General features: G+C 40.0%; 1 protein-coding gene across 4 annotated transcripts in view; it reads right to left on the bottom strand.

Annotated features, from left to right (window-relative positions):
- The window catches only part of TANK (TRAF family member associated NFKB activator), a 93,453-nt gene that overhangs the window by 70,939 nt on the left and 14,021 nt on the right, over positions 1-8,493 (bottom strand). The window contains exon 1 of one of the 4 annotated variants that reach the window (XM_023516338.1): positions 6,902-7,084. The exons of 2 other annotated variants lie outside the window; for them this stretch is intronic. The gene's annotated coding sequence lies outside the window, so the exon portion shown is untranslated. Of the gene's footprint in view, positions 1-6,901; positions 7,085-8,493 lie in introns of those variants that run through there. One more of the 4 variants, XM_003795136.3, reaches the window with a different exon arrangement.

Below are 8,493 nucleotides of genomic sequence, written 5' to 3'. Positions count from 1 at the left end.
CTAGGGCGTTTCCTGCTCATTAAACAGGCAAAGCAGATACCTACTGTGGAGATTTGCATTTGCCTGGAGCAGCGACCAAGGGAGTAGCTCAAGCTTTGAACTATGGGCAGAAAAGCTTACATCCCTATGGCAGAGGAAAATCCTCTGTGGTGGTGATGGGAGAAAAATGCCTCCCTTCTACTGATCCCTCAGAGAAGACTAAGGCTGGTGGCATTTTTTTACCCCACAGAGAACTGGCAGAGCTTAATACCTCCCTAGAAATCTGTGTGTGTGACCTCAAGCAGAAGGCTCTCCCTCAATACAAGGCTCAGATTTCAGAAGGTTACCCTTAAGATTAATAATAACAATAGGAGCTGATAGGATCAATCTGCTAATGTCTTTGTTCCCTCCCTCATCTTACCCTCTGGGCAAATAGACTTCAATATAATCTGTTTGGAGCAAACACCCTGGTCCATTGCCAGAATCCCAGGATGGGCAATGGACCCCTGAACTCCCACTTTTAATTCTACTCTATGTCTCTTGTCTTTCTTTACTGTCTCTTCTAACTCTGTATTTCTTCAGTCGACCACTGCCAGTTCCCAAAGGTCTCAATGGACACTGCTCTGGGGCAGGACCACAACATCAATAATATATAAAAGCTACTAATACTACCACAGATTCTCTAACACTATTATCTAAGTATTAACAGTAAAGCATTAGTCAAGGAAAAAAGTGGGCTTTCATTAGATGATTGGCTTTATTCCTTAGATGTCAGGCCAGCTCCATGTGCATGCACACACCACACACATAAATGAACCGTGTTAATGATTTTCACTTCATATTAAATAAGTACAAGCATGTTAAGCTGGTATATTTTCTCACCCACTCATTTTGAAATTCTCTGTGGGATTTGGCTATAGTAAAATGTCAGCTTGGTTATTACCTCTAAAGTAAGAATTTCCCAGCAAAATTGGGAAGCTAGTGACACCAAAGTGAAACCAATGCTTTCCCAATTGAGTTTCACTCTTGGTTTCTTTCATGGCATAAACTAACTTGCCTCTGAAGAAGCTACACTCTTTCTTTTGTAACAATAACTGCAGAAGAGGACACTGCATTTTACTTAGCCTTGGACTACCTACAGCATTTTTCCTTGCCCATGAAAAAAAAGTTGTGTGTGTAGAAAAGAAATGACCAAGATCAGTACAGCAGTATTTCTTTCTTCTCAGCCTTAATGGTGTTCCAGACTTCTTAATTTACTTGTATTTTCTCTAAGGAGTTTTTTATTTTTGTTCTGGACTAATTTGCGAATATTGTTGTTGTCTTAAGAAAATGTACTCTCAGACCCAAACTGTTTCACAGGTGAATTCTATCAGTCCTTCAAAGAACAGAGTTCTTATGTTAAACTACTTCAGAGCAGAGGGAGGAATTCTTTCCAGTTCTTTTTAGGACACCAGAATACTCTTGATATGTAAACCTGGTAAAGATAACAGAAATAGATGATGACCATACATAAATATAAATTACTGATTTTAAATAAAGATCTTACCAAAAGGGAATCAATGTATGCATAAATATGATACCATGAAATTGGTTCACAAGCTGAAAATAAAGTAAAATAATTCACTATCATAATAGATTTTTAAAAAGCACCTATGATAAGTTCTGAGAGATACCAAAAAGCCATTCAGACTTTTAACATTTGTAAAAACTGACTCAAAAGAAATTAAAGAAAACTATACATAAAACTCAAAATTATCAACTCCAAGGAGGAAAACTTCATGCCATCGAATTTGTCAACTTGGATATGACAGCAGAAGCACAGGCAATAAAACCAAAAATAGACAAATGTACTATATCTAACTTAAAAAACTTGTGTGTGTCAAAGGACACCATCAACAGAGTGAAAGACATCCATGAAATGGGAAAAATGCATATATTTTTTGAGACAGAGTCTCACTATGTCACCCTTGGTAGAGTGTTATGGGATCACAGCTCACAGCAACCTCCAAATCTTGGGCTCAAGTGATTCTCTTGCCTCAGCCTCCCAAGTAGCTGGGACTACAGGGGACTGCCACAATGCCTGGCTATTTTTTTTTAAATTGCATTTGCCATTGTTGTTTAGCTGGCCCAGGCCAGGTTTGAACCTGCCAACATTGTGTATGTGGCTGGTCCCGTAACCACTGTACTACTATTGTGCTAAGGGCGCCAAGCTGATATGGGAAAAATATTAACAAAACATAACATTCGTTAAGAGGTTAATACCCAGAATATAAGAACTCAACCAGCCTAATCAAGAGTGAGACCCCCATCTCTACTAAAAAGATAAACATTAGCTTGGCATGGTGGCCAGTACCTGTAGTCCTAGCTACTCAGGAGGATGAGGCAAGAGGATCGCTTGAGGCCAGGAGTTTGAGATTGCAGTGAGCTACCATGATGCCTGTGCACCCTACTCACAGCAACAGAGTGAAAAAAAATCCCTCTTCCAAAAACATCCTAAAAACTCCATAACAACAGTGGAATAACCTGCTTTAAAAATGGGCAAAGAGGGCAGTGCCTGTGGTTCAGTTGGTGGGGCCCTGGCCCCATATACCAAGGGTGGTGGGTTCAAACCCAGCCCAGCCAAACTGCAACAAAAAAATAGGTGGGCACTGTGGCAGGTGCCTGGAGTCCCAGCTACTCAGGAGGGTGAGGCAAGAGAATAGCTTAAGACCAGGGGTTGGAGGTTGCTGTGAGCTGTGATGCCACATTACTCTACCAAGGGTGATAAAGTAAGACTCTGTCTCTAAAAACAAACCAAAAAAAAAAAATGGGCAAAGGGCTAGAATAGACATGTCTCCACAGAGGGTATATAAATGACCAAGAGGCATATGAAAAGATGCTCACCATCTCTATTCATCAAAGAAATGCAAATCAAAACCACATACACCATCACCTCACATGCATTAGGAAGGCTACCATCAAAAAACAAAAGATATCAACTGAGGATGGGGAGAAATTGGAATCCTTGAGCACCATCAATGGAATTGGAAAGTGATGCAAGCACTATGGAAATAGTATGGCAGTTTCGCAAAAAATTAACAAAAGAATCATTATAAGATCCAGCAATACCACTTTAGGTGTATATCTAAAAGAACTGAAAACAATCTTGAAAAGATGCTTACATACTCATGTTGACAGCAGCATTATTAACAATATCCAAGTGACAACAACCCAAATGTCTATCAATTGTTGAATGAATGAAGAAAATATGAGATATATATAGATATATAGATATACATACATACAGTGGAGTTATTTAGGCTTAAAAAGAAAGGAAATCCTATTGCATGCTTCTCATGGATAACATTGAAGACATGGTGATAAATGACATAAAACAGTCACAAGAAGACAAAAACTGTATGATTATGCTCAGATTAGGTTTTTAAACTAGTCAGATTCATAGACACAGAAAATACAATGCAGGTTACAGTGAACTAGGGGTCAGAGAAGAAAAGGACAGCTGTATTTTAGAGGGTACAGAATTTCAGTTTTGTAAAATGTAAAAGTTCTTGAGCTCTGTTGCACAACATGAATATACTTAATGCTACTGAGCTGTATATTTAAAAATGTCCAAGAGAGTAAATTTTATGTTACGTGTTTAAAAAATTTAAATATCACCCTAGCACTCTGGGAGGCTGAAGCAGGTAGACTGCTTGAGCTCACAAGTTCGAGACCAGCCTGAGCAAAAAGTGAGACCTCTGTCTCTACTAAAAATAGAAAAACCGAGGCAAGAGGATCACCTGAGCCCAAGAGTTAGACGTTGCTGTGAGCTATGACACCGTGACACTACCCAGGGTGAGAGCTTGAGACTCTGTCTCAAAAAAAAAAAAAAAAAAATTAAATAATAAACAATGTAATTTCTCTTGATAACAGAAAAAAAGAAGGAAAACCATAGGCAAAACAGCAACAAAAAAAGACATTCAGTAAAGAAGTAATAGAAAGATGAAGCTGGGCACAGTGTCTCACAACTGTACTCCCAAAGTTTGGGAGACCAAGGCAGGAGGACTGCTTGTGGCCAAGAATTCAAGATCAGCCTAGGGAACACAGGGAGAAGACACTGTCTCTCCTTGCCCCCTAAAAAAAAAGCTGGTATAATAATGCGCCTCTATAGCCCCTAACTACTCAGAAGGCTGAGCTAAAGCAGGATGATCATTTGAGCCCAGGAGTCTGAGGTTGCAATGAGCTATATTACTGAGCTACTGCAGTCCAGCCTAGGCAACACAGTAAGAGCCTGTCTCCAACACAGAAAGAGGTAATGAAAAGACACTATCTCAACACAAGAAATATATCTACCAAATGAACATGGAACATTTATTATTTAATTGTTCTCAAAGTGCAAGCCAATGCAAATATACCTGCACTCCCCAATCATAAAAATGACTTTGTACACAATCCACATACTGCTTCTCATACAAATCCTATAAAAATAAGCTGAAAATATTAAAGGAAATGTCCTTGATAAACAGAATTTATTAGAATCAGTAGTAAACTTTGTATATAATGATAACATAGTAAAAAATCTCCAAACTAAGAAACATAAAGATGACCAAAATGATTGTTATTATTTATTACTGCTCTGGAGAAGCTAGAAATTCATTAAAGCAAGGAAAGAGATATAATTATTACACTTAGACAATTGTTTTCCTAGAAAGTTCAAGAGAAACAATGTATTAAATTATAAATTTAGAAAATTGGCCAGATATGTTAACATAAGCACTCATCTACATACCAATCACAAAATGTGCATTAGAAAATATAATGGTTAAAATCAAAAGAATTATTTTAATGGAAAAAACAATTTATTTTAAATCTTGTCTGAAAGAGAATGCAATAATATTCAAGAAAATTTTGAAAAGGAAAAAAAAAACACGGACTTGCTGTTTGAATTACTAAAAAAATGCCACAATCAAAGCAGATTGATATTTGTTTAACGGAGAGACAAATTGATCAAAGCAACAGATGAATCTAAAAAAAAAAAAGACACATGTACACATGGGAATTTACTATATTAAGGAGGTATTCCCAGTCAGTTGAGAAAGAACCAATTTCAACAAACGATTACTAGAAAAATAGCTACTCATTCATATGAAAAAGAAAAAAATTAAATCTCTATTTTATAAAATGTACAGAAATTTCAGATGTTTTAATGAATAAATCATGAGAAAAGAATTAACAGATAATAGGGGAAGCTTTTAATAATTTTTGAATGAGAACCGCCTTCTTAAAGGAGACATAAAACCTGGCATTTTACACCAAAAACTGATAGTTCTTGAAAATGTCATATATTTCACAAGAGATTAATATATCTGTATTCTAATGAGAAAAAGATAACTCTGAAAAATAATATACATGGAGAGGACACATTAGTCGATGGTTAACTATGTTATGGTACCTCACAAATGAATAATACACTGACATTACAACAGAATAATGCTACACGTGGCAAGATTTCCACCGTTTGGTTTTAATCTGAAACAGATCATAGAACAGTATGTATAGATAATCTCCTTTCCATAAGAAAGAGAAATAACATGATTATGCATGCACACACAGGACAGTGTGTAAGGTCTTGGATTATATATTGCTGGAGAAGAGACTGAAGGGCTTTACTTTCGGTTTTATACATGGTTCTATCATTTGAGGGTCCCACTGAAATACACTGCTTGCTTCCCTGCTACCTCTTGTATATGTACTCCAGTCGTGGAGTGGGGGTCATTTTATTTTCGTTCAAGTCACTTAACTTTCTTTACTACCATTCCTCCCTTATGAAAATTAGTCAAAAGTTATCCTATGAGATAAGTGATGCTTTACGTAGCAAGACTGCTTTATTTTGGCTTGTTGTAGCATTAACAGTAAGACAGCGTGACTTGTCTTTCATTATCTCTTCCCCTCTTCTCGCTATTTCTTTTTTTTTTTTTTTTTTTTTTTAGACAGAGCCTCAAGCTGTCCCCCTGGGTAGAGTGCCGTGGCTTTACAGCTCACAGCAACCTCCAACTCCTGGGCTCAAGCGAGTCTCCTGCCTCCGCCTCCCAAGTAGCTGGGACCACAGGCGCTCGCCACAACGCCCGGCTATTTTTTGGTTGCAGCCATCATTGTTGTTTGGCGGGTCCGGGCTGGGGATTCGAACCCGCCACCCTAGGTGTACATGGCTGGCGCCTTAGCCGGTTGAGCTATAGGCGCCGAGCCATTCTCGCTATTTCTTGACAACCACAGCTTTTTATGCCGGTAGGCAAGCAAGTCACTTTACACCAGGAAGGGGACTCTACCGCCTGGGTGTCCACTGTGAGCGAGGTTTGCCTCTGCCCTTCCCGCCTTGGCCACCCATTCTCTCCGTGAGCCTCTGGGAAGTTACAAAACTTCACACTGACCAGGCTGTGATGACACCCTACACAGGAAAGCAAAGAGCGGAATTGTGCAACCACCTTGGGAAAAACAACAAAAAGAACCTATGAAGTTTTCCAAAGAGTAACCACGATACTACTTGATTCTGGAAGCCAGCCCCTCTCCCGCAGGAAAGTCGAGGCCACTCGTGAAGTGGTCCACCGCTCGCCCCAACGTCGCAGGCCCTGCCGCCCCATTTCTCAGGCAAAGGCGTCAAGTCACCCAGAACCGCCGCCGCCGAGACTGGCCAGGTTCCTCCTCCGCAGCCGTCAGGGCGGGTGCGGTGTTTGCTGTTTTGACACGCGGGTCGGGAAAGCCCCTAAGTCTACTCCGGTCCGCGGACCCCACAGTTCCTCTCGCACAAAATCCCTCCGCAGTCTGCGAACTAGTTGTCTCCACTGTTACTCGCCTTCTTTCCCTGCGGCGCCCATACTGCCAGCGCGTCCCCCTCGCTCACACACGCGAGTTTTCCGTCGCCGGAGATTCGGCCACACTCACTCACCAAGTTTCTTACTCACAGTTCAGGGATCTGCTACAGTCTTCCAAGCGTCAGGTCCCCGGCACCCGGCCCACTGACTCAAACCGGAAGTTGTTTTCCTTTCCAGTTCAGAGGGCAGCGCCTGCGCACGGAACCATTTAACTCCTCACACTCCAACCGGCAAGGCCAGGCCGGGGCCCCTCCTGCCCGGCCCTACTTTGGTCTCTCACTACCTCGGCCCCGCCCCAACCTGCCTCGCCCCACCCACTCTCGCCCCGCCCCGCCCCACCTCGGTCCCGCCCCAGCCCCGCCCACCCTCGGCCCGCCCCTCCTGCCCTTGATCCGCACCGACCTGCCTCGGAAACGCCAGCCGCCTAAGGGAATCCCATGTCTAGTTTCAAGGCGTTGAAGACGTTATCTGGGTTTTTTTTGCCAAACAATACATAACCAGTAAATAAATAACAACAACAACAAAAAAATTACCCTATATATAAGTTGGAATACACAAGAAAAACCTAAGAAGCTTGTTAACATGTAATTTCACCAACCAATCCCTAGAGATTTGACTTCAGAGCAACTTGTCTGAAGCCCAAGAACCTGTATTTTCAACATGTCCTCACGTGAATACGATTAAAATGGTTAAAGTCCACAGTCTGAGAACACCCATTTAGTTTTTCCCCAACTAGTAGTGCATTTCACTAAATGTACTTGCTGAAGTTAAATGGTTGGTAAATGAAGTAGAACTTCATTGGAAAATTTCCCATGAATTAAGATGTCCTCATTTTTTCTATTTCCATTTCCTAGCCATACTTAAATGTTCTCCATACATTTCAGTCAGATACTGCAAGAAAATTATCTTTTCCTGTGAGAGCAAGAGAATATGGCTGTCTCAATTTCTCCCTGTTCTTCTGAATCATGGATGTTTATACATCAATTTGCCAAATTACAGAGATTTTACCTGGTTTTCTTGAATATTGGGATTACTTTTAAAAGTCAACACCAAAATATAGTTTAATTTTTTTCCACAAACATAACAGTCTTCTCATATATAACATTTTGACCAATAGTTTTCTTATAATAATTGAGTTAAACATGACAATACAACATTGTTTTTTTTTAAACACTTGGGATTTTTAGAACAGTTTTAGGTTTACAGCAAAATTGAAAGGAATGTCTAGAGATTCCCTATATACTCTCTGCTCCCACCCATGCCCCCAGATTAATATTCCTCTCCCAAATGGTTATGAAAAAAGCTGCTATAAAATTCATGCACAGGGGTTTTTTTTTTTTTTTTTTTTTTTGTATGGTCAAAGATTTTCAGCTTCTTTGGATAAAGGCTTTGTAAGAAACCACCAAATTCTTTTCCAATGTGTTCCCACTAGCAATGAATGAGAGCTTTTGTTGTTCCAAATCCTTGCCAACATTTAATGTTGTCGGCCTTCTGGATTTTGATCATTCTAATAGATATATAGTGGTATTTCATTGTTCTTTTAATTTGCATTTCCCTGATGACATATGATGTGGAGTATCTTTTCATAAGCCTGTTAGCCATCTTTAGCTTTCTGTGGAGGTATCTGTAAAGGTCTTTGTCCCATTTTTTAATCAGGTTTTTTTTT

Source organism: Otolemur garnettii, unplaced genomic scaffold, assembly GCF_000181295.1.
Source record: "Otolemur garnettii isolate 467f Iridium unplaced genomic scaffold, OtoGar3 scaffold00090, whole genome shotgun sequence".
Taxonomy (NCBI): Eukaryota; Metazoa; Chordata; class Mammalia; order Primates; family Galagidae; genus Otolemur; species Otolemur garnettii.
This window is presented reverse-complemented; position numbering and strand designations above follow the sequence as displayed.